The sequence below is a fragment of the Lissotriton helveticus genome, chromosome 12 (genome assembly GCF_964261635.1).
Source record: "Lissotriton helveticus chromosome 12, aLisHel1.1, whole genome shotgun sequence".
Classification (NCBI taxonomy): Eukaryota; Metazoa; Chordata; class Amphibia; order Caudata; family Salamandridae; genus Lissotriton; species Lissotriton helveticus.
In genome coordinates this window covers 52,194,151-52,219,101 of record NC_136073.1, presented here as the reverse complement: position 1 = coordinate 52,219,101, position 24,951 = coordinate 52,194,151, and the positions used below count along the sequence as shown (strand labels likewise).

Sequence of the window (24,951 nt, the reverse complement as noted above, 5' to 3'; positions counted from 1 at the left end):
GTGTAGTAGAGTGTCTAGTACAGAGTAGTAGAGTGAGGAGTAGAGAGTGAGTAGTAGAGTAGTTGAGAGTGTGTAGTAGAGAGTGTTTAGTATAGTGTGTAGTAGAGTGTGGGGACTGTGTGGTAGTGTGTAGTATAGAGTGAGTAGTAGAGAATAGTAGAGACTAGTAGAGTGAGTAGTTGAGAGTATAGTAGAGTAGTAGAGAGTGTCTAGTAGAAAGTGTGTAGTAGAGTGTGCAGTAGAGAGTGTGCAGTAGAGAGTGTGCAGTAGAGTGTAGTGAGTGTAGTGGTGAGTGTGCAGTAGAGAGTAGTAGAGTGAGTAGTAGAGTGTGTAGTAGAGTAGTAGAGAGTGTGTATTAGAGAGCAGTGTGTCTAGTAGTGAGTGTGCAGTAGAGTGTCTAGGAGTGAGTGTGTAGTAGAGTGTGTAGTAGAGTGAGTAGTAGAGTGTGTAGTAGAGTAGTAGAGAGTGTGTATTAGAGAGCAGTGTGTCTAGTAGTGAGTGTGCAGTAGAGTGTCTAGGAGTGAGTGTGTAGTAGAGTGTGTAGTAGAGTGTGTAGTAGAGTGTGTAGTAGAGTGTGTAGAAGAGTGTGTAGAAGAGAGTAGTAGTAGAGAGTAGTAGTAGAGAGTAGTGGAGTAGTAGAGTGTAGTAGAGATTGAGTAGTAGAGTGTGTAGTAGAGAGTGTGTAGTAGAGTAGTGCATGTTTAGTAGTGTGTAGTAGAAAATAGTAGAGTAGTAGAGGGTGTGTAGTAGAGTATTGAGTGTGTAGTATTGAGTGTGTAGTATTGAGTGTGTAGTAGAGTGTGTGTAGTAGAGTGTGTGTAGTAGAGTGTGTGTAGTAGAGTGTGTGTAGTAGAGTGTGTGTAGTAGAGAGTGTGTAGTAGAGAGTGTGTAGTAGAGAGTAGGTGAGAATAGTAGAGTGTGTAGTAGAGAGTGTTTAGTATAGTGTGGTGAGTGTGTGGTAGTGTGTAGTATAGAGTGAGTAGTAGAGAATACTAGTGAGTAGTAGAGAGTGTGTACTAGAGTGTGTAGTAGAGAGTAGTGAGTGTGTTGTAGTGAGTGTGTTGTAGTGAGTAGTAGAGTTTAGTAGAGTCTGTAGTAGAGAGTGAGTTGTAGAGAGTGTGTAGTAGAGAATAGTAGAGTAGTGAGTGTGTAGTAGTGAGTGTGTAGTAGTGAGTGTGTAGTAGAGTGTGTAGTAGAGTGTAGTCGAGAGTGTAGTAGTGAGTAGTAGAGTGAGTAGTAGAGAGTAAGTAGTAGAATAGTAGTGAGTGTGTAGTAGAGTAGGGAGTGTGTAGTAGTGATTGTGTAGTAGAGAGTGTGTAGTAGAGTGTGTAGTAAAGTGTGTAGTAGTGAGTAGTAGAGAGTAGTAGAGTGAGTAGTAGAGAGTGTGTAGTAGAGAGTGAGTAGTAGAGTGTGAGCAAGCACTACAACAGAGCTTTAGACGCTAGGCGGGCACCCCCCTCCCTCCCACCCCAGTATTCCTGGTGTGCTGATTCACCCTCCTAAAGGTACTGGCTGTAATGTTTGCCTGATTCTGTAGTGTGATAACTTTGAGGTACCAGGCGGTACCCTAAACATTTACCGGGTCCACTTTGGGATTTCCACTGGTGCCTTGACGGCGGGCCATACCTGTCCTGGGCACCAGTGGTAAAGGAGCGTAGGCGCTATGGATAGTGCCTAGTAATCCTAGCTAGGTTTGGCAAACAGCGCTTTGGAAGTAGTAACTCTCCACAGATCCAGCCAGAATAAAGCCTCACAGCGCTGCCTGGTTCCATGAGTATCGCTACTGGTTTCTTGGCCTTTGACCGGGGTTGGGCGTTGTGCCGATTACTGGTCCTATTTCCTTTGGGGTCCTGGTGAGAGGCTTTCACCCGTGACAGCGCTGCTAGTCCTCTTGTTTCTTGATGTAGCGCGAGCTAGATCGACAGGAGGAACTTCCAGGCGCTTTACAAAGCATCATCCAAGTCTAGGAGGCAACACTGTGGACGTGCAGAGAAGTGAACGTCAAACACCTACATTGGGGTGAAAGGTTCCATTATTTCCTGGGTTAAGGGGCGCAGGCTGGCATCAGATGAGAGAGTTAGTGTATTGCATGACCGAGTGACCAGCCTCGAGGCGCTAGAGGCGGAGGGGGACGGGTATTTGCACGTCCTTCTGAGGACGCGGGGCGCAGGCTGTGAATCTCAGCTTCCGACTCTGGCAGCTTCTGTAGACATGTAATGTTTGTTGTCGGCGAGCTCCACCCTCCTGCACGCTGCTTTACCAGGTGAAGTGGGGGGCGGAGGGGGCCCTGTTTAAATGCCAGGAACGCGCAAGTACTCCTCTCCATAGCCCTGCTTTTCCATACATAGCCCCAAGATCACAGGCTGGTGCACGACCTAGAAAGTGCCACAGTGCCTTGAAGCCGCCCGCCAGGTTTGAGATGTTTATTTCCTTGACTCTGATGCATGGCGCAGAGGACGCACACACAGCATCTGAGCTGTGTGTCTTTTTGCAGATGTGACACTTTGTGCATTCTGGGGTTACCCTGCTAGTGTCCACGGGTTTGGTTTTGAGTGGCCTGTAGGCGCCTGCTGCCTGTAGACAGACCCCGGCCCTCTCGGGGCCCTGGACCCTTCATCTTTGGTACGTGAGCAGGATCACTGTCTGTTGAACATTTGATGAGCCTCGATTCTTTCATTGTCTGCCCTTGAGCAGAGTGCTGTGCAGCAAGACTGTCTGTGGGGTCAACGGGGCGAGCTTGTCTCTGGGCACAACGGAACGAGCCTGCCTCTCTCATCGAGCCCATGGCCCTGGGGCACTATCTTTGCCATCTTAAGAGGGAAGCGTCAGCAGGCACACAATCGGCAGCGGCTGAAAGCGTGTTCCTAAGTCTTCGAAAAATGGTTTTACACGCATTTAAACTTTCGCAACCGCTCAAAAATATACGTTGGATTACATTTTCAATAACTAAAAATAATTAATCATGCGCTAAACATACCAACTAATCTATGTGTAAATCCTTAGCGCTAAAATTTCATATCAACCCCACAACATACCATTTCATTTTAAAAAGCCCAAAGTTACCAAAAATAAACTTACCAACCACGCTGCCAAATGTTTCAAAAGCCGCAGAACTCAACTTAACAGCCCTTCGCAGGATACTCCGATATAATGCAAATATAAAAGTCCAACGCTGCCCCAACAAGTACAAACAACAGCAGCCACCGCAGCGAACACGGAAGACTACGAAAGTGAAAGCAGCTCAGTACTGGGTTGTAACTGAGGGCGGGGGCTGCCTGCGCATGCGCGTCATTCCAAAGTTTCGTTTTTAGGAGCGAGCCCCGGAGCGAAAACGAAGTGGCAGCTGAAGTCCCGGGTCTCAGGAGGGGGCCCGGGTGAAGACCAGCAGATACCAGTGGGGGAGAGAGAGACACGGAACACGGAGAAAGAGACCGGTAAGTGGGGAGATGTGTGTGTGCGTGTGTCTGTGTACATGTGTCTGTGTACATGTGTCTGTGTGTAGAGCACGGTGAGTTGGTGAGGGGGGTCGGGAGTGTGTCTATATATGTGTGCGCGTGCGTGAGAGTGATCCATGGTGACTGAAGAGCCTGCCGGAATCGGAGCGCGTGTTGACGCGCGCGACCTGATCCCGGCAGGCTGCTTCATGCGTGCGCGTGCCAGTCTCTTGTCCTCTCCCTTTCAGTCCTTGAAAGGGAGAATGATTGCAATAGTCTCGCTCTGCGACAGCAGGCCTTTGGCCTGCAATCGCAGGACGAGACCTAAAAAAGCATTTGGAGATTTTGAGCTATTGCCATTGTAAATGACAATGCCTTTTCTTTATGCATTTAAAAAAACCTTCACTAATAAAAGGCATTGTTATTTACAATACCAATAGGTGAAAGTTAAAAAAAATTCGAGACCAATAGCATTGCAAACGCTTGTTTGCCAGTGACATACTTTGGATGACACCATCCTTTTTTGAGCAACAGCATGTGAACAAACCCTTGCTGTTGCCCCAGACTTCCACATTTTCAGAATGCTGTCAACGAATCTATGTACAAAAACATGAATTCTCAGAGGTTAGGAGGCACACCAGAACTTCACCTTTGTGGGCCCTACTAAGTCACACCTCGCGTAGGGCAGAAGGATGTCTGCGCATGCGTGATGTGGGCTGCATACTGTATTTCCATAGCTTAGATCTTCATTAAAAAAAATCTAGTGCATTCTAGGAGTTGCAGTGTTCGTACCCTTCAGGTAAGACAATTGCACCAGAACTCATAAAAATATGGGGCCTCATTTATGAGAAATGACGCATCGCTGCATGAAAGCAGCGATGCGTCACTTCTCAGTGCGCACTCCTTGCAACATACCTGATTCGTCATATTTACTGTGTGACTCATCATGTCGCAAGGAGTTACAGATACGTCAGTATTTCTGACGTATCTGTATGGCGCATTGCTGGAGTGTGTCACAAAAGTGACGCAACTCCAGCAATGTGTCCTTTCACATGGGGCAAGCCCCATGTGAAAGGGTCTGCGTCAGTCTTACGTCTGCTGTGAGGCAGGCGTAAGATTTTGACGCAACGGCGTCCTAGAAGTGACGCAGTGAAATCTCATAGATTTCACTGCGTCACTTCTACGAGGCTTTTTGCGGGGGAACACCCCCCGCATGCTTTATACCTGACGCAGGTATAATGTAGCACAGGGGTTTACAAAGTGACGCATCTGCTTAGATGCATCACTTTGTAAATAGTGTGCAACAGGAGGAATGTTTTACGCCGCTGATGCATCACAAAAAGTGACGCATCGGAAGTGCAAAACTGACGCAAGGCCTCATAAATGAGGCCCATCGTTTGTAAAAAGGATGCTCAGTATTGGGCGGTGTTGTCATCCTCTCATGAAGACATTTGGTCACACTGAGAAATATTTGGAACATTAATAGAGCGGTAGATGATGGGATAAAAAGGGGATGTCAAACTGCCGTAGCATTCCTAAGCCAGGATGTGCATTGTGCCCCCTATTCTACCAACAAGTCTTTGTTCCCTCACTTTATTCCCCCACCCTCCTTGTATTGTACTGCGTCCCATTACTTAGTAGCTAGGGTTGCACAAGACGTAAAACCACACTCACGACCCATGGCCCATGCACAGAGGCCGGTGCCTTAGCACCTAGAAAACCCTTGTTCCATAGCGGTCGCTACATTAAACCCGTACCCTGTTTCGTACAGTATTCTCAGATGTTGAAGAGGGTTTATTCTGGTGATTGTGGGGAACCACTTGTGTGATTGCAGAACTGAGTAGCCATTGTACCAGCCCTTCCCCCCCAACCAGTCATAAAAGGAACTCTTTTGCTGCCTGAGAGATCTAACAGCATTTACAAATAAAAGATCTTCACGTCTACACACTTTTAAACTAACTTTTAGAGTGTCGAAGTGTTTTGGGGGGCAGAGACGCTATACAAATGACTTTCACGACAAGATGGATTGCCTAGTGCATGCTCTCACTACTTCTCTTCAAAGCTTGTCTGGAATTTTACGGAAAGTGTTACTTTAGCTGGATATTGGTTAATAAACACCAATGTGTAATTCGCTCACTTATGGGAAGGAACCCCCTTCTTATCTGGTAGTGGAATTAAAGTGAACTGGACTAATCACAAAACACACTTTAATGAAGTACCAAAGGAATGCCAAAACTGCAACTAGGGCAAAGGCAAGTTGTAATGCAAGTAGTTCTCGAAAGCAGGCGAGTGGCCCAGGCCCAGGCATGGAGGGTGCACTGCTCTGCTGTTTACAGGCACAGGCATGGAAAGCCCAGATGCTGCGGAGCGCTCAAGCCACAGAGTAACCCCAGGCTGTGCAACAGGCATGACTAGTGTACATGTAACACTGTTACACAGGACAGCTGAGCAGTAGACCTGGTCTAAGGTGGATGTGGGTTGCCATGGACTGAATTGGTGCTGAAAATCACTAGCATCAGTACTGTGATGGACCAGAGTAGAGTGTTAGCACATTTGCTGCTGTGAATCAGGCCTGTGCATAAGCAAGTCCGGGGCTATGTAAGCAAGCATCAACGTGTTCCGTTCTAGTGCTCTGAAGCAGGCATGTCGGTGTGCAGCTTCAGTGCTGTGCAGCATCAGGTGTATGCTTGCTCAGGAAGAAGGACCTGGTGCTTGGAAGCTGTGTAATGTGATGCAGGCTTGCTAAGGATGCAGGTGTTATCACGAAGAAGAAAGGCTTCGAAGGAAGCTCTGGGGCCATGAAACAGGCATGCTGTGTGGCAGCTCAATCGCTGTGGAGTAGTTATGCTGGTGGAGTAACTCTGTGACCGTGACGCAAGAGAAACCTGGACAACAGTTCTGGTTATGTGAAGCAGGCATTTCCGTGGTGCTTCTCTGGTGCTATGAAGCAGGCATGCCTGCTGTGCTTCTCTGGTGCTATCAAGCAGGCATGCCCGCTGTGCTTCTCTGGTGCTATGAAGCAGGCATGCCCGCTGTGCTTCTCTGAAGCTATGAAGCAGGGATGCCCGCTGTGCTTCTCTGAAGCTATGAAGCAGGGATGCCCGCTGTGCTTCTCTGAAGCTATGAAGCAGGCATGCCTGCTGTGCTTCTCTGGTGCTATGAAGCAGGCATGCCATAGGAGTTTCTCTGGTATTGCGCTGCTAGGCTTACCCGGGAAGTAGCCCTGATGTGGAGAAACAGACACGTCTTGGCAAGTGCTCTTGGACCAGGCAGACCCCACGAGCAGACCCGATGTGGAAACAGAGCCTGCGAGGCAGCCCTGGTGCTGGTGAAGCAGGAATGCAAGGGGCAGGGAGAAAAAGCCTGGCTCTGAAATGCAGTTATGCATGTGAGAAGCTCTGGTGCTAGAGAGCAGGCATTAGGAGGATAGGACTGGTGTGCAGCAGGCATGCCTCACAAGTAGCACTGATACAAAACGGGCTTACCTAGGGAGCTCTTATAGTGATGTGAAGGCGCGTAGCAAGCATCGCTATGAAGCAGGCACCACCAATGAGAAGTTCCTGAAATGTGAAGCAGGCATGCTTCTCATTGGAGTAGTTCTGGGGGCTGAAGCAATTAAATGCGAGACCTATGACGTGGCCGCCATTGTCCTGGCTGCTTGAAAACCAAAAGCGCACATGGGTTGCTGAGTGTAAGCAAAGCACTTTGTGGCACCAGAGAGAGACCGGATGTGTAAAAAAAATGGCGCATGGCGTGCAGCATGTAATCAAAGCACGCCGTGCTTGCAGGAAGAGAAACTCACTGAAGAAAATAGTGCTTATAAGACTAAATAACATGTACCGTGTAACAACCCAAGTACAGGGGCCAGTAGCCATGGGAGGTTACAAATTAAGACATGGCCATACTAAGGAGGACTAACAAGCCTATTTAGGAATCAGAAGACTGCATTTAGGAAGGACAAAGACACAAGTCGATGAAAAATATGAGTGGGCGGGGCTTCTCACCTGTACTGAACTACCACAGATCATCCCCAGAACAGCGCTTACGCACTGTTTCAGGCTCGACCTCAGAAAAGTACATAATTGGGATGTATTTTACCCACTGACTTCTTCTGAAACATGAGCAATTTCAAGCCAGAGACTGCCAAATTAAAAGAGTTTGGGCCCGATGTAGGTAGGCAAATACCGGTCGGAAACGGCCGAAAATACCGATTTTCGGCCGTTTCCGACCGGTGTTTGTATATTGAGATGTAGGGGCATGTCAAATTACAGAATCGGTAATTTTACCGAATCTGTAATTTTTCCGATTCTGTAAAATACCGAATCGGTAAAATTACCGATTCTGTATTTTAACATGTAGGTAGCACTGTAATCAGTGCTACAAGGGTTTAAGAATTCGTTATTTACCACCAACTAGAAGTTGGTGGTAAATAATGAAAACCCTTCAAAAAGCATTTTTTTTTGCTTTAAAAATGTGCCATGTCGGCAACATGTGCACCTATGCACAATTGAGGGGTGCAACAGGGTGTCAAAGTGACACCCTGTCCCCCTTGCAAATTCAGTAATTACCGAATCGGTATTTACCGATTCGGTAATTGGTATTGATTCCTATGGGCCTCAAGGCCCATAGGAATCAATGGCAATTACCGAATCGGTAAATACAGATTCGGTAATTACCGAATTTTAACGATTCGGTAATTTAAAAATAGAAATTACCTACATCCCATTTACCTACTCTTAAATACCAAATCGGTATGATTCGGTATTTAAGAGTAGGTAAATCGAGATTACCTACATCGGGCCCTTTATGTTTAAAAAAATAAAAAAACGGAAGCCTCCAGACAGAATCTGGTCGATTGGCATGTATGGAGTTAGTCCATGCCTTTCTCTATGGTCACTTTCTGCAGCCATTAGCAGGTCACTCGATCGGTATACACTTACTCCTTTAGTGCCTGCTACACCACCTGTAGAGGTAGTCTGTGTTCTTCCAGCCTGCATATAATTAATGCATATCTCAATCTTTCATCCCTTTCTGCTGCTACCAGCGTGTCCATTACTCAATATAAGCACTCCCCTGAGTCCCTGCAGTCTTTCTGATTCAGGGACTCTGGACTAATGTCACACATCCTCATGCCATGACCTCCATTAATTTAGTTTATGCATATCTGAATCTGGAAATTTTCTGTTCACCTCATTCCATGACCTCCATTGAGTTAGTTCATGCATATCTAAATCTGGAACTTTGCTGTACACCTCATTCTGTCCCTAACTGGTATACACTGCCTCAGTCGCTGTTCCAGTACGGAAACCCATGCCCTACTTCCTTGAGTCTACATTGGGTTTAGTCATGCATATTTGAGTTTGTTACCTTGTGGTCAGCAGACCTCGGGCTGTAATATTTTTGTGCTTACAGAATCCTGTTCTTCACCAAAAGATGCTCATTAAAGTATTTGGTTACAAGATAAAGGGGTTATCCCAGACACGTCACTAGGACCTGTGTACCAGAACTGGTTGCCATACACTCTTGACTCGACTAGAGTTGGGGTTAGATCTACCAGTGCCACTTTTTAGGGTGCTGTACTGGTGGTCATACTTATACCTCAAGGAGGTCCTGACCACCACCACAAAGTGTAGGTAGATCCCTTTGTTTGGCCCTGAAGAATGCCATCATTAGATAACAGGCAAGAAACATGTCGACCTATTATACTAGCACACATTACCAACCACCTTAGAGTGGGAGGTTGCGTCTTTTAGTTTTAACCAGGGTAGTGAACACATCTCATTAAAATTGTTCTAAGTGGACTACTATTCCCTGTTTTAATTCGTGCATACACCACATCAACACCTACACTCATATTACACATTGGGGCCCTCACATGCACTGCACCCAACGACTTGAGGAATAAAGATCTCCGCCAAGTAGGCCCCATCATGGGCGCCTGATCGGGTATTGCAGCGCCGACCCGAGTAGGAGCAGACCCAATGATGAAGCAAGACACCTGCTTGTTGGGTGTGTGAGCGTCTTTTTCCAAAAAGGAGGATTCCCTTCTCCTGGCCTTGCGTTTACCCACACACTTGGGTTCACTGACAATATCACTGACCTCAACCTGCATGTCTCATTAGGAACTTCATACCTTGTTGGGTACAATAAACATCAACACCTGTTAAAGCAATTACAAACAATATTATGTATGTTGAACACATTGTAGTCATGTGGAACATGGAATCTCATGTTCACAGGCGTACCATTCGTTAAATGCAATTTATATAGAGGTGCCCCAGCAGGGAGGGTGGGGTAAGAGCAGCAATGTGCAGATTTGAGGGTAAGTGAGAGAAGGAGGGCAGTGAACAATATGTCCATCTAAATCATGAAAAAGCCAATCCAGCCTTATCCAAGGCTTAACCCATTTACAACACCATAATATTACAACAGATGGGGGAGACACAGTGAATCTTTTACGGTTGTCCACAAAGGTAAACCCAAAATATAGCCATCGGCGTTTCGACCCTGGGATTGCGTGTGTTCAGCATAAATAATATTGTTTGTAATTGCTTTAACAGGTGTTGATGTTTACATTTCTTTTCTCAAACTTGTGCCCACTGGGGTCATTTTTTCTTGTACCATTAATCAGAGTATCATCCCCTTTTCAGTCTTCTTTGTCATAGCTCAGACAGCAAGGTCCACAAGTTGCAGTCACCTAGAGGTCAGAGAATCACCAATTCATATGCATCATTTGCTAATATTAGTCCGATTGTGCCATTTGATAGGCAGGGCACCCATCCATCACTGGCGTTATGAGATAAACTCTCCAAATTGTCAGGTTTGTATAACTACTTCTTTTCACTGAGGAAATGGAAGAAGATGTGGACTAGGACCTGTTTGGGAGAGACGTTTATAACATATTCATTGTGCTCTGAATCACAAAAGCTTCACAAGACACTGCCACGGGTCACAGAGCCCTGAAGATACATCTCATTCAACTTTTGGGCAGCTCTTACTCTGTAAAGCAAAGCAGGTCAGTGGCTAATTTACAGATTCATTCAGTGCCAACTCCATGAACTTGCCCTTTCTCGTATCTCCCTGATGAAGGTGACCAAGTACATGGCCTATTCGTTCAGGTGTGAAGCTTGCTACATTGGAAACGGAAGCTTAATCTACATGAATTGAAAATATCGTTGCAGAATCTTCTGTCCCTGGGATTCTTCCTTAAATTGGTAGAGGTGTAGGCCGTACAGGAAAGAGTCCTCCTTCACAAGTGCTAATATCAAGTCTAAAGCAAGTGACCATGAGGAAAAACTGACAGCCCAAAACCACAAACAATTGGAGGAAAACCTGACAACATGTGTGGGAACTACATGACAATTCTTCTCTCTGCTGAAAGCTTGAGTAATGGAATAAATGCTTTTCTTGCAGAACAGCTAACCAGTCACTAACAATGTGCAGGTCTAGTAAGTTTGCATCAAAACCTCCATCCAAAGACACCTGCCCAACGGATCATCCGTCTGTTCCACCTGAAGAACTCAGCATGTACACAGCTGTAAGCATAGTCATTGTGACTTATTGTATGTGGTTATGTCCACATGTTTCAAAGAGACATTTTAATGTGAGTAAACAAATCATTTAATTTTAGTTACCAGCATCTTTGCTTTGCTGTGCTCTTTGATATGATCTTGCCAGCAGCAGGGGAGCTGGTTGGATCTCATATTATCTAAAAAGGACCATGTGCTTAGAAATGTGCGCTCATACAGGACCACAGATCTGTATAATTATTGTATAGTGTTCACCTTAATGTTGTTGTAAATATTGGGATGCAAAAAACATTCTGATATTGTCAGAGATATATATATATATACTTGGATCATTTCCTGCTAACAGATCTAAAGTAGGGTGTCAGATTGTTCCTTGACCAATGCAGCTCTAACTTGGACAAATTCCTTAGTTGTGACCGTAAACCCTTGTTTGAAAAATTATCCCAATATCTTGGCAAACTTCAAGAAGATAATTGAGAAACCTGACTGTAAAGCTTCCACAGAGGGTGTCTAGTGGGGGATATCCAGTGAAATTCTGATGTACTGACCTATTGTACACACGTTTGGGGATTGCTGCTGGAACTACATTAGTAGAACAAACTCAGATGACCTTATGCCAAAGGGGGTAAAAGGGGAGTTACAAGATGAGTTGGCAGGAGTCCCCAGAACTTACACATTTGTTGAACTTCTGTGTCAAGTCCTCCTGCTTGAACGTAGACTGGAAGGAAGGAGGGTGGAAAATCTGAGAATACAGTTTAATTTCTGTTCCTATTCCCTGAGGTTTGAGGTGGACTAAGCCAATTACTTAATATATTAATCCTTCGCCTGATTTGCCTGGCAAACCAATGCATGTTTGGTCTACTAGATGCCAATTGTCTTACGCCAGAAGGGATGGAAGATGTAAGTGACACTTGTTTGTCTGTTATGGAAGCTCATAATTCTTGCTGTGAAACTGTACTGATCGACCATCCAGGCCACAGGGAAAGCACCTGAATCAGTCCTTTGTGAAGGAGAAAAGTTGGAAGAGTCTACTCACCCTCAGGTTTTCAGCTAGCTTGGTGGATCTACTTCAGACGTGTTCAATTTATATTTCATCCTTTAAATCCATTCTGGCCAGTCTCTTTGTTCCTGCCCTGTAGATTCCGGTGCCTGCGGCATGTGTATAGACTTGGGCTGTAACTAGAGACTCCAATTTTCAGTCAGGCGGAATCATCTGCGGATCACATATAATCAATCAACAGATCTCTTGACTTTGGAGTCTTATGACCTCCATCGCGGGTCCACTTTTAAGCCCCGATTACGAGTTTGGCTGTGCGCCCCGGTTCACTGTGCCACCAAACCTGTGATGAGGCTGCCCACCAGATTAGGAGTTTGCTCTTGTCTGGTGGGCTTTTTTTGGGCCTTTTAAAAGCAGGCACTGTAATGGGAACGCCAAAAACAGTTCCTAAACGGCATGGACTGGACAGTCCGTGCAGTGCAGGAAATAGTATGCATGCACACAGGGAGGTACATGTTGTGCCCCATTGTGTGCATGCACAGGGCGTGAGGCACAAGGGGGCGATGTAGGGCCACCTTTGTGTCCTCTCTGCCAGGGTTTTCATGGAGAAGGAAGCGCCAATTAAACCCTGGCAGAGAGGAACCTCCTAATATGCTTGAAGGGACCGTGTCATTCCCGCCAAGCATATGGATGCCTCCTGACCACCGCAACACTGAAGTTTCCTTGGGGCTTTAGCGGTCCCACTGCCCTTCTTATAATAGGGCCCCAGCAAGTCTGGCAGCCCATGGACTGTCATACTCGTAATTAGCCCCTAAGTGTCTTACAGTAATCAAAAGAAGATGGTCACTTATAATCTAATCACATCTCCAATCTATGCCATAGTGCTTTGGATTCCCTAGCGGGAACAACACAATCCCTTTGTAAATTGGGAGACCAGAGTTGTGCCTCTGTTATCACAATTCTGCAGAAATGATTGTTATTTGGATGGGAATTATTGGCCTCCCGTGGTACTAGAGATTTCTGAAGACCAGTCTCAAGCTACTGTTCATGCCTTTCAGACTGCTTCCAATTCAGCTTGCGAAGCACTTTCTTTTAGTTTCTACCTCCTCACCAGCACTCTTTTAAGGGCATTCTTCTGTACAGACCACCAGGACCAAGGAACACAATTCTAACTTCAGTTGGAAACCTGTTAGAGGATGGGCTTTGCTCTGAGTCATTCACTATTCTTGGGGACTTCCATTTTCATTTCATTCTGCTGACCCTCACACAACCGCTCTTCTCGATGTGATGAGTAGTGTTGATTTAAGGCAACATGTAGAAGGTCCCACCCATGTTGCAGGGCATACCCTGGATAGGATTTTCTCCAACCATCCAAAGCTAACATGTACAGGGTTGCTGCCACTTCCTTGGACAGATCATGTAGCAGTTCATTTCGAGTTGGTCCTTCCAAATAAACACAAGAGCACAGGGGCCTCTAATAGTCCGATAGAATTAAGAGCATTGAATTAAATTAAGGGCACAGACTTGGAAGAATTTTTTTATGGCAACAGCTTGTTCATTGCCCACAAAAGTTGAGGAGGCTACCATCTGTTATACAAAGTGGATAGAGACAGCATGTAAAAATTTGGCCCCTGTGAAAATTCAGTTTCCTAAACGTTCCCAACCCACAGCTCCCTGGTACTCTGATGAACTAAGGAAACAAAAACTAGCTTGTAAGCGTCTAGAATGCAACTGGTGGAGAGAATACAATGAAGCAGAAAAAGAACCCTACAAACAAAGTCTTACGTACTATAATATTAAATATTAAAAGATCGTTTTTCGCTAACCAAATTAAACTGGCCAAATCTTCAATCAAAAAACTCTTTAGGACTGTACCCAGATTGTCTGCCCCCGGTCCACCTACAATTCAGAGCAGCCAAGAGCTATGTGAGGAAATTGCCACCTTTTGTTTGCAAAAGGTGGAGCTTATTTTCTCATCTTTTAGTTCCTCCCTACTGGGAGGGACAGACAATCCAACTTTGGGGTCCAATTTAGTGGCCATCTCTGGTTACCGCACCTGTGTAGTGGAAGCAGTTTACAATGAAAAGGCCCGCAGAGCTGAGTAAATCAGCTGTAACCTACCATTGATGAGGCGGCCCCCTCCCAGGACTAGGTTTGAAAGCCAAGTCACCTTACTGCACCGCCCTAGGCGAAGGAAACAAAGACTGGCAGTGCCCCATACTTTGTCTGCCTGCTGCAGTGACCCGATTGTCCCCCATCAGTGACTGTACCAATGAGAGTTTACAACGGTAGGGCGGAAAAGCAGAGACTGGAGTGGAGTGCACTGCAGGGACGTCTAGTGGCCGCTACCTGTACTGTTCCCAGTAAGTAAATGAAAAGGAATGCGGCCCGACAAGGAGTACGTAGCAACAGTCACAACCCACTGCAGTGCTAAGGTTTCTATGCCGCCCCAAGTAGACTGACTGCCTGTGCAGGCCTGACGGCGCAACCAGATTCACACCAAAGAGAAGGCCATGTAGACACCGGACACTTCTGCGGGGCTGTGTAGTGTATTGAGGGAGAGGCTGTGAAACCCTGCATTGAGAGAGAGCCCAAGACATCCCAAACCAGCAAAGCTAAAGACAACAAGCCCTGTTGGCCAACTAGCCAAATACAAGTATCCACTGTGTGCTACACACACACACACACACCCAAGGCTGCAACTGCAAGGGGATCATTGCGCTGCATGTGCTGCCCCAGTGGCTGTCTGACGCCACCACAAGTGAGGAAACTGTGCCACACGCACCTGGTGATGAACGGCCACCACCGCAAGAAAGAAAAGCAGGCACGCAAAGCGCAAGCAGTAGGCGCCCAAGCCAGGAGAATCAAAAGCGTGAAGTCAGAGGTGCGCAGAGGGCAACACCAGCGAACCTGCCAGCACAAGGAGGAGCCCAGAAGAGAGAGAGACCTCCCTCCGAAAAAAAGAATAAGGCATAGAGAGAGCCAGCCAAGAGCACCCTCCAAGAGAATTTTACAGAGAGCCTAATTGCCTGCAGCACAGAGCCAAGCGCCACCAGTGACCCAGTGGAAAAAAAGAAGGAGTGAAGGCCTAGTGTGGCATGAACTCCGGAAGAGAGCGACCACATCTCAAATGCAGAAGTACTGCCCTGCAGTTGGCCAAAGATGGCAGAGTGTCCTCCCCCCAATTGCCTCAAGACGGAGTTGCCAGTGGCCCCGGACAGGCAAGAGGAGAGTAGCACATTCCAAGTGGCAAGCTACCACCACAGCCTGTGCACTGAAGATGTGCGACGTGGCCAGACGCTTCATCACACTGCAAGCAAGAAGGAGCATGTCACACAAAGTGACTGACCCTGCGAAGCATGCCTGAATGGCGGCAGGAGCTATTGCCATAATGGCGCAGGCCTGAGGCACAAACACTACTCCCTTGAGTGAAGGAGATGGAAGATGGTGACCTCCATCCAGGTAGAGGAGCACCGTGAAAATCCCTGCGGAGGGGTTAGGGCCTGCGAGAGGTCCACAAGGAGTATAATAATAATAATAATAATAATAACATCATTTGTAGAGCGCATGGTTACGCCATCTTGGCGTGTCCCCGCGCTAGGTGAGAAGGAGGGAGAAAGGATACCAGTCATATTACCACAACATAAGCGCCTTTCACTAGACAGAAAACAGGTAGGTTTTCAACAGCTTTCTGAATTTAGTTTCGGAGCCTTCAAGCCTCAGTTGGATGGGCAGTCTATTCCAGCCCTGAGCCGCCAGAACCCGGAAAGAGTGTCCTCCCATTTTGGCCTTCTTTACCTTGGGTATTACCAACTGTCCCGTCCCGCTGGATCTAAGAGATCTGCTGGGAACATACTTAGTAACTAGGTCTCCTAGATAGGCTGGACCCACGTTATGAACAATGCGATGACATATGAGGAGTGCCTTGAACAATACTCTTTCCTTAACTGGGAGCCAGTGCAACGAGTCAAGAGCCCTTTTCGATGCCGCTCGCCTAGGCTGCATAAGCGCCAGCCAAGCCACGGCATTCTGCAGCACCTGTAATCTCCCAAGGCCCCTTGCAGTGGCTCCCAGATAGAGTATGTTCCCATAATCAAGCCGGGATGTGATCAAATCGTGTATCATTTTCTTCCTGGCCCCCAATGGGAGAAGATCAAGCGTTTTCCGTAGTTTTTTTAATACTCCAAAACCTTTACCTACTACCCGTTGGATGTGACCCTCATAGGAAAGAGTGGGATCCACCCAGATGCCCAAATTTTTCGCTTCAGTGCAAGGGGTCGGGATAGGACCTAGGCACGGAGGCCACCAATCCGAGGTCCAATTCGAGTGGTTACCACCCACCACCAGTACCTCCGTCTTGCTGCCGTTCAACTTTAAACAGTTCCTGTCCATCCAGGCGGCAAGTTCCTGCATACAGTCTCTGAAATTTGAAGACGCCGTCCTGGGTGCTTGGGATAGTAAGATAACAAGCTGGGTGTCATCAGCGTATGACACTACCTCTACTCCAAAACCCTGAACAATCTCCGCCAGGGGAGACATGTAAAAATTGAACAGGGAGGGACTAAGGGCCGAGCCCTGAGGAACTCCTTGCTCCAATTTAATATCTTCAGAGTTACCTGAAAACTACGCCCAATTAGAAAGGATTTCAGCCACTTCAGTGCAGCACCCGTGATACCACCTTTGTTCAGACACTGTAGCAAGGTGTAATGTGCCACAGTGTCGAACGCGGCACTAAGATCTAGCATAATAAGTGCCATGGTGTGTCCTGCATCAGCCCCCTTCCTGAGGGTTTCGGTAGCACGGAGTAGAGCGGTTTCTGTAGAATCACCCGCCCGAAATCCCGATTGAGAGGGATGAAGGAAACCTGCATCTTCCAAATGGGCCATAAGTTGGTGATTGACCACCTTCTCCGCTACTTTTTCCAGATAGGGCAGGAGTGAGATAGGTCGCAGATTATCCAATCTGTCTAGACTGATATTAGGTTTTTTCCTGATTGGAAGAACAATTGCACGTTTCCAAGCATCAGGCAGCATGTGTTGAGTAAAGGAGATATCCAGCACTTGTCGGATGAAAGGTTCAAGCATGTCCAGGCTAGCCCCCATCACTCTTGGTGGAGCAGGGTCTCTGGGGGAGCCAAATTTTACACTCCCACAAATACTTCTTAGGGACTCTGAAGAGGGGACAGTGAAATTACTCAGTCTCAGTCCAGAACTACTGACCTGCACCTGTTCTTCAAAGTCAGCCCCACTGAGTGCACTCCCTGAGAAGGAAGAATAGATTTTCTCCACCTTTTGTGAGAAATACTCCGCTATCCGATTACATTCTTCAGCGGACCCACAGCTTGGCACTTCAGACAAGGCCGATAGTTCTTTATTGGAATTCTCCGCCACTCCAATTCTTTCTTTATAATGGGTGGCTTTAGCCAGTCTAAGTAGGATTTGATATCTCCTCTGCTCCGCCCTATAGATCTTTCTGTCCTGGGGCTGAAAACCTTTCCTCCATTGTCTCTCTAGGCGTTTGCATACAGCTTTAGCCACCTGTAGGGTGGGGGTAAACCATGGAGCGGTTTTACGTCCTCTGACCCTGGTTCTGTTCTGGAGCAGTGGAGCTACCTTATTAAGGGCCGAGCTGATTCGCCTCTCCAGATTCTCACACGCAGTCTCAATATCCAAGCCACCAGGAGGACCACTCACACTCAGTTCTCTATTAAAGTTGTCCTGTACAAAGTTTTTCCACTTTCTGCATGGGTTACAGCTAATAGTCCCCTCTTGTGAAACACTCATGGGTAGTGATACTACAAAAGGGACCAAGAAATGGTCCGACCAGGGGACCGGGAGAGTGGTCATCACCTTGACTTCCTCCAGGCTGGCAAACACCGGATCTAATAGGGGCCCTTGCTGATGAATGGGACAACAGGAGTTCAAGTTCAGATGTAAAGAATGTAAGTCCTGCCGCAGGTCAGCTGCCTCCTTATGCAGAGGGTTCTCAAAATGATTCAAGTCCCCTAGGAATAGCAATTTGCTACGTCGTATGGCTAAGTGAGCAATAGTATTGACCAAACTAGGTCGAAAACGCGTGGGGGGACCTGGCGGCCTGTATATTTAAATGCCTGTAATAGAAAGCTTATAGTTGATCTTTATTGTAAAAAAGCCTGCCTCACTGTCCCATATAGAGATGGGCTCCATGTGCATTCGAGGGGAGATCTGGTGATAATCGCAATGCCTCCCCCTCTATCTTCTGCTCTATCAATTCTGGTCACTGAGTAGCCTGGTGGAAGAGCCTCAATAATATCCGGATCTGAGTCAACTCCCAACCAGGTTTCCGTAAGGAACAGAAGGTCTAAATTGGCATCAGCGAGTAGCTCCAGTATTTCAATTTTATGTTTTCTCAGAGACCTACAATTTAATAGGCCCCCCTGAGAGAGACCCTCTTTCCTCCTGCTGTAAATGTCCTAGGCTCCAAGTGAAAGAGCATTGCTGGCACACACTGTCCTGTAGCGCTGACATCCTATGCCTGCATGCAGGGTGAAGCGGTGGGCAAAGATTTACCAGTTCTTGACTGCCATAATGAGTTTTCACCTCAAAAAGGCCAGGTGGTATGGCCCTGGCCCCCGACCGGCCACGGACGGGCACAGACGGGCTTACCTTTGGCGCACCTTCGGCGCGCCATCGGCGCGCCCGCTGCGCTCGTCCGCTGCGCGTTCGTTTGAGCCTCCGCCTTAAATCCCTAATGCCTGCTCAGGGTATGGCGACTGGAGAGCTAACCGTCCCCCAACCGGAAGTGCCTGTCTCTACCCTTCCACGCCCTCCGTGCAACGGTGCTGTCACCGCGTCGGACCGTACCGGGGAAGGAGGAGATTGAAACCAGGCCTCCACTCACCACTATTGCGGGCCCCCAAACAAGTAAGTTGCTGTATTTACTGCCCAATTAAAAACACTCGTCGTGTCCAATAAACACTCGTCGTGCCCCCAGTAAAAGAATTAAAATAATGCTCCAGTCCTGACAGGATCAACATGTAACAGGTCCACAGCAAAGGAAAGACAGTCCTAAGAACCGGACGCGTTAACCGAAATGTCCATGTGGCGCGAACGTAAGACATGAGACAGCGAAAACCACATTAGAGTGAGGAACCTTGTCGAAAGTAAGGAAGAGCGTGGCAGGATGCCACATCGCGAAGGAGAAGAAGAGTGTGGCAGGAAGCTACACCACAAAGGAAGAGAAGAAGAGTTTCATGATCCCACAGGGTGAACAACCACATAGGCACGCAAGGGAAAAGGGAGACGAGCAATAAGACTGAGGACTCGTGCCAGCACTGAAGAAGGTGTTTATCAACACAAGCCACCCACTGAGGTGCAGTGATATTACTAGAGGCAGCTTTGCGGAAGGACCAACAATACGCCGCCTGTAAGCGCCTCCAGGCCCCACGCTGCACAGTGTGACTGTCCAGTCACCAGCCACCAGCTGCTAGCCATCGATGGCATTACGGCTCACAAGTACTCCAACCAAAAGATAATTGCAAGGGGCCGCAAAGCCCCTCCACTCCTTCTCACTCCACAATATCACCACAAGCAAGATATTGCCGTCTGTCGCCCAAGTGAAAGAAAGTTATCTTACTCATTATCCATGTGCATCATCAGAAACATCTAAGGAGCATCGCACCACTAGAGTGGGTCCAATCGCTCAAAACATCCGCAGTCCAACTAGAAATTCCTAGCTCCTTGGGAGCCTAGCCACCCAGAAACCTTCTGTGTGCCCCCATGAACCTGAGGCCTGCCGAAGAGAGCATACTCGACCATTGGACTATCCAGTCTTGGGGTTGCACGAGGCTTGGCCATGGCCCTGTTGGGAGTTCCGCAGCGACACCTCAGCATGGCCTACGAGAGGCTCTGCGCAATCCAGGGGCAAGGGCCTCAAACAGTATTCCGGTGAGAGGGGAATCCCAATAAGACAGATGTGTCTGCAGCAGCTCTACGATAGGCACCGGGAAGTATGGAGGTCGCAGATGGAGACTTGTCACCCAATGACTATCTGAGGTAGGCATGTGAACCTGAGTCCCAACGGCTAGAGCACACAGACCCTGAGATACTGATAGAGATCGCAGGTCACCCGACCAATAATTTCGCCACTCTGGCTTCGGGCCCATATACTCCAATTCACAATATATACATTGATCAGATGACCTTACAACCTACTACCAATAATCATTGATACCCTTTCGATTATTTCCAGTGTACCCGACTTACCATCCACCGTTACGGGTACCTATGACCCCGATGGGTCAGGGAGCTAGCTGTAAAAGGAAAGGCAGCAAAATACAAAACCCCAACTTATTGTACTTTTTATTTTTATGAAATGACCACGGACAACTGGAAGTTTTAAAAGTTTTATCTAAAGTTCATTCTCAGAAATCAGTAGATTTACAAGAAGAAGACAATCAATAATCAAGATAACGAAAAGTACATAGCTATAGAGAAATAATGTCAGGATAACCATTGAAATTCTGATATGAGATGCAACGGGGATATGCTATGCAGATCCAGAAGAAAGTTTAAGAATGGACATTCATTAAGGAACAATCTTATGCACGTACTAGAGATTCCCTATTGGAAAGGTTTTATACTATGGTAAATTCAGAGATCCTATATATCTATAGGAGAGTCAAAACACGCTATGCATTAAGGGAATTACTTTAGTCAGTTTTATGCGAGAAAATTATAGACCACATAAGCAAATTGCAAACTGCAATGGAGAAAATGATTTCTAAAAAGGTAGGGTAACATAGGAACATACTATGAAATTTAATGCAAAACGACTTTATGCTATGCAATGATTGCGGAAAGCATGGAAAATTAACATATGCAAAGGGTATGTCTTTATTGAAGCAAAGACAGAAAAATAGAAGGTGCAGTTTCAGAGTTTTCAGCAAGATATTTACCTAGACTGGTGTGAAAACCAACCCTGGCCACGGGTCAGTTAAGGACAGGAAAACCCTCAAGGAAGGATAGACATCAACGGGACAGCAGGTGCAGTATGGACACCCCAGGACAGGACAGGAAACCCAGATTAGGATCAGGACAGGACCACCAGGACACGACCAGCACCCGCAGTTCGGAAGCAACGCCTGCGCTCCACCCTCTCTGCAGCTATCAGTCAGGACCCCAATTGGGTCAGCGAACTCCCAGCAAAAGTGCTCCGCCAGCACTTAAGGTTTAGTAAAACCTTAGTCTTATGGTCAAATTCGGACAGAGTGCTCCGCAGCGCTCTGTATCTTCAGTCACCTATTGAGTGCGTTGGGTCAGTGACAGGTCAGCTATTCAGACAAGTCGGACAAATTTCCTAGGTGAACCTAGGCCAGATATACTGTTTTGGGACAGTGTACCACCCCCCAAATGTTGCAAAGTGTCAGAATCCCCAATTTCGATTGGTCCTAAGGTAGGATTTGGTTAACACACCAATCATAATAGACTTCTCCAAGCCCTATTTTGCATTCTACGGTACCGCCTAGCAAGATTGGGGTTCCCATGAGAGAATATGCAGAATACACTAGGAATAATTTCATTGTAACAGTTTAAGAACATTCAAAACTCCATCTTGCTGGGTCAGAGGTGGCGTTCACATGAGCATCTTGACTGTGGCTGCCAGCTGGCTGAGTTCCACTGCCCAAGGTTGTTTCTTGCCTCGCATCACGAGCGTGCGTGGAAGGGACCTTCAAGATGGCTCACGACCCATTCGGACCCCCATTTCCCGCGATACATGAAAAGTAAGCGAAAACAAATTAACATAGAAATAAACGAATGTATTACATGTCATGATTTCGTACTTCAGTTTTATCATTATAAAAATATACTATGCTGTTAAGGGTAAGTGCAACACATAACGACACGATGAGCAACAGCACAAGCTTCACCACGTTATTATAGTGAGTAGCCATCTTATGGCTATTACGCATGCGCACATTTTCCCTCCGAATTGTGACTGCGTCATGTCACGTGATTATGTCTAACGCCTGCGCAGAAACAAATTTCAAGCAGCGGCCATTTTTAGATACAAGGGTTACTTGTATTAGTAAAACACATAGGCAAGCTTCGCTACTACACACGCATACCCAAAATAAAAGGGATTAGTAAAACGTACAATTGTTATGAGGTTACAACAGGTTCGAGGTTCATGAATCGAGCAAGTCGCGATGCGAAATCTTGCTCTATCAATCCCCTCTTTGATGATATTTACTATCATCACAAAATAATGGAACCAGATGCCAACTTTTCCTTTCACACCTTGTACAATTCTATTTCTTCCAACAGCCTATTCAGTTTCTCTTTCTCGTTTTTGGTAGGGTGAGAATTTTTCACCCTTTTGTGAATCTGATTATTCATTTCTTCTAATTCAAGTTCATCCGCACTCCGTTTCACTCCTCTTGCATTCACTTGATACCCTTTTGTGTGTTTGCGACATTTGCAACAGACGAATATGAGAAATAGGATAAAACCTATTATTCCAATTGGCATCAGTATCTTGAACAATAAGCTTCTACCTAAGCTAGCAAACCAATGACCTACATTGGAGAGACCATTAACCAGTCTCTTCCAGGCACTGTCAACCTTGAGTGGTTTGAGTTCCTTTTCCAAATTAGTAATATTTTTCACATATCTTTTGAGCTGTACACTTTTGTCCGGAATGTAAGTGCAACAATGTTGCACCTTCAACATCCGGCAGACTCCGCCCTCTTTTGCTAATAAAGTGTCAAGAGCAAGTCAGTTCTGCAAAACCATTGATCTGATCGCAACCATTTCGGTATTGACCAACAGAAATCCATGAGCCGTGTCAGTAGACAATACATCCACTATTGTGGATAATTTGCAAATTCTGTGAGTGTTCAGAACCACTCCCACTCCAGGTATCAGTGCACTAAAAATACTACCCATTATTTCACCTACGCTTTCTCTTTTGCTACGCACTAAGCCATTAGTGTTTTCATTGCTTCCAGCAATTTCATTCACATGGTATATTTTCGGGAAAACAATGCCAAAGTAGCAGCTTCCATACCAGTGATCCGGCAATTTGAAATAAGCCTTGTCTCCACATATATAATAAATTCCTGGAAACACAGGTTCTGACCCATTTTTGAATCCCCAACCTCCAATTACCTTGTAATTGTGCTCACATTGACTGGAACCAATGAAAATGTTATTATAATAACTAGTCTTCTCGCGGTGAAGACAGAGTTTCCCTTTCTTTTCGAAATCCAGCAACAAAGCAGGCCCTGCCCCGCCATTTGAGGTGCTTTCCATGTTTTCAACCCATTTAGGAGTTTTCTGTCTTTTGTCCTTTGCCTTTCTTTGGAAACTCTCCCTTCTTTTGTCTGCCATGTTTAAAAATATTTTCTCTTGTTCATGTAATGAACAGGTCAAGTTGTCTCTGTGTGCTTCATTTAAGTCTATGGTACCTATAGTCAGAAAGTATTCTCCCATATAACGTGTAACGTCACTTTTAGTATGTACAGGGTTCAGGTTTCCACGTATAGGAAGTTCAGAAAAAATCACGTCATTGTTAGAGTAATAGTACTGTAACGGTCCTCTTTTGTAAAACAAGCTTGCTAAAATACTACAGGAAATTCCATATGTCAGGGGCAAGTGATGGTAAGTCACGCCTTCAGCTACAGAAGTAGGTAGCTTCATGCAGACATAGCAATCCTCTATCTCCATAGTCTCTACATAGTGTACTAATAGGTTTGCGAAAACATTTAAATGAGTCTGATTTTTAACTCCATGGTAATGTAGTCCTTCCTCATCTGATGCTTCTAAGTCTCGTTTTGTTTGTCTGAGTGCCTTCTCACGTCTTTCTACACTTCGTGTTGTCAGTTCGTCAGTGTCAGTAGTCTGTGTAGGGTCGATATTAGTATTTTTGCTTACCATAAAGGGAATGAAAACTGTTAGTCCTATCCAAACTAATATAACTATAACTATACTACATATACATACTTTGCAGCATGTTTTGCAACAACTACGACTAGGCCTTCCATTCATTCTTGAATCAGACATTTTGGCTCAGAAGAAGTTTTTCAACCCCTCTTTGTAACTTTACACAGGTAGCTTACTCTGTGCAATTTCAGGTGAGCTCTTCTTCTTCGGCAGACAAATCAGCAACCTGATCTTCGTCGCTTTCGTCAGTTATATCAAGATCCTCAAAATTTTCCAAAATTAAATATGTCCATTCAGGATCTTGATATTTTTCATTCAGTCTTTTTATTCGATCACTTCTTCTTTTGGAGCTATCCCCAGGCTGTTCTGCAATCCGTGGACTTCTCCTTTTGTCTGCAAGTTTCTCTTGTACTGTTTTTATTCTCAGTCTCAGTCTCTTAATATATCTTGGCTCAATGTGTTTCTTTTTCTTTAGTCTTTTAGCTGGCACTGTGATCTGGCTTTCTTCTAATGCTCTTTTGTTTTCACTTGTTTGTGGCACTTCGGTTTCTGCTTCTTCCCTTCCTGTCTGACTAGTCCCAGGTCTTGTATCTATTTCTTCTGCCTGGTTACTAAGCTGGCCTTGTTCAGGTAACTTTTTGTTTTGGCTTTCAAATGTCTCTGTTTCTGTTTCCGGAACACGTTCTTCTAACCCTATCTGATTCTGTTCAAGCACTTCGTTCCCTTGATTTTCTTCTGCTCGAACTTTTACACTAGTTCTAGTCTGTCCCTTTTCAACTTCAGGAGTCAGTGGGGGAGTGTCGATCACTTGTTCTGTCCCTATCTGACCTTCCTCTTCGTCCTCAGATTTGATGTGTATCTCAATGATCTGAGGGTCTTCGCCTGTGCCTGACTCAACCTCTCTATTCCACTCTCTATCTTCGTAGAGTCACTCTCTTGTTCTGATTGGGTCTTCAATGAGATCAATTAGGGGTATCCAATCATCTTGGCTGGTGCTCGGCTGCTCGTCATCAGCTACTTCCGGACCAACGTCTACAGGACCCTCAACTGGACTGGTGCTCGGCTGTTCG

General features: G+C 46.1%; 1 protein-coding gene across 1 annotated transcript in view; it reads left to right on the top strand.

The window, feature by feature from the left end:
* Positions 1-1,088: 1,088 nt before the first annotated feature.
* Positions 1,089-24,951, top strand: part of LOC144799370 (monocarboxylate transporter 13-like) — a 594,222-nt gene continuing 570,359 nt past the window's right edge. The window contains exon 1 of the mRNA XM_078670636.1: positions 1,089-3,434. The gene's annotated coding sequence lies outside the window, so the exon portion shown is untranslated. The remainder of the gene's footprint in view (positions 3,435-24,951) is intronic.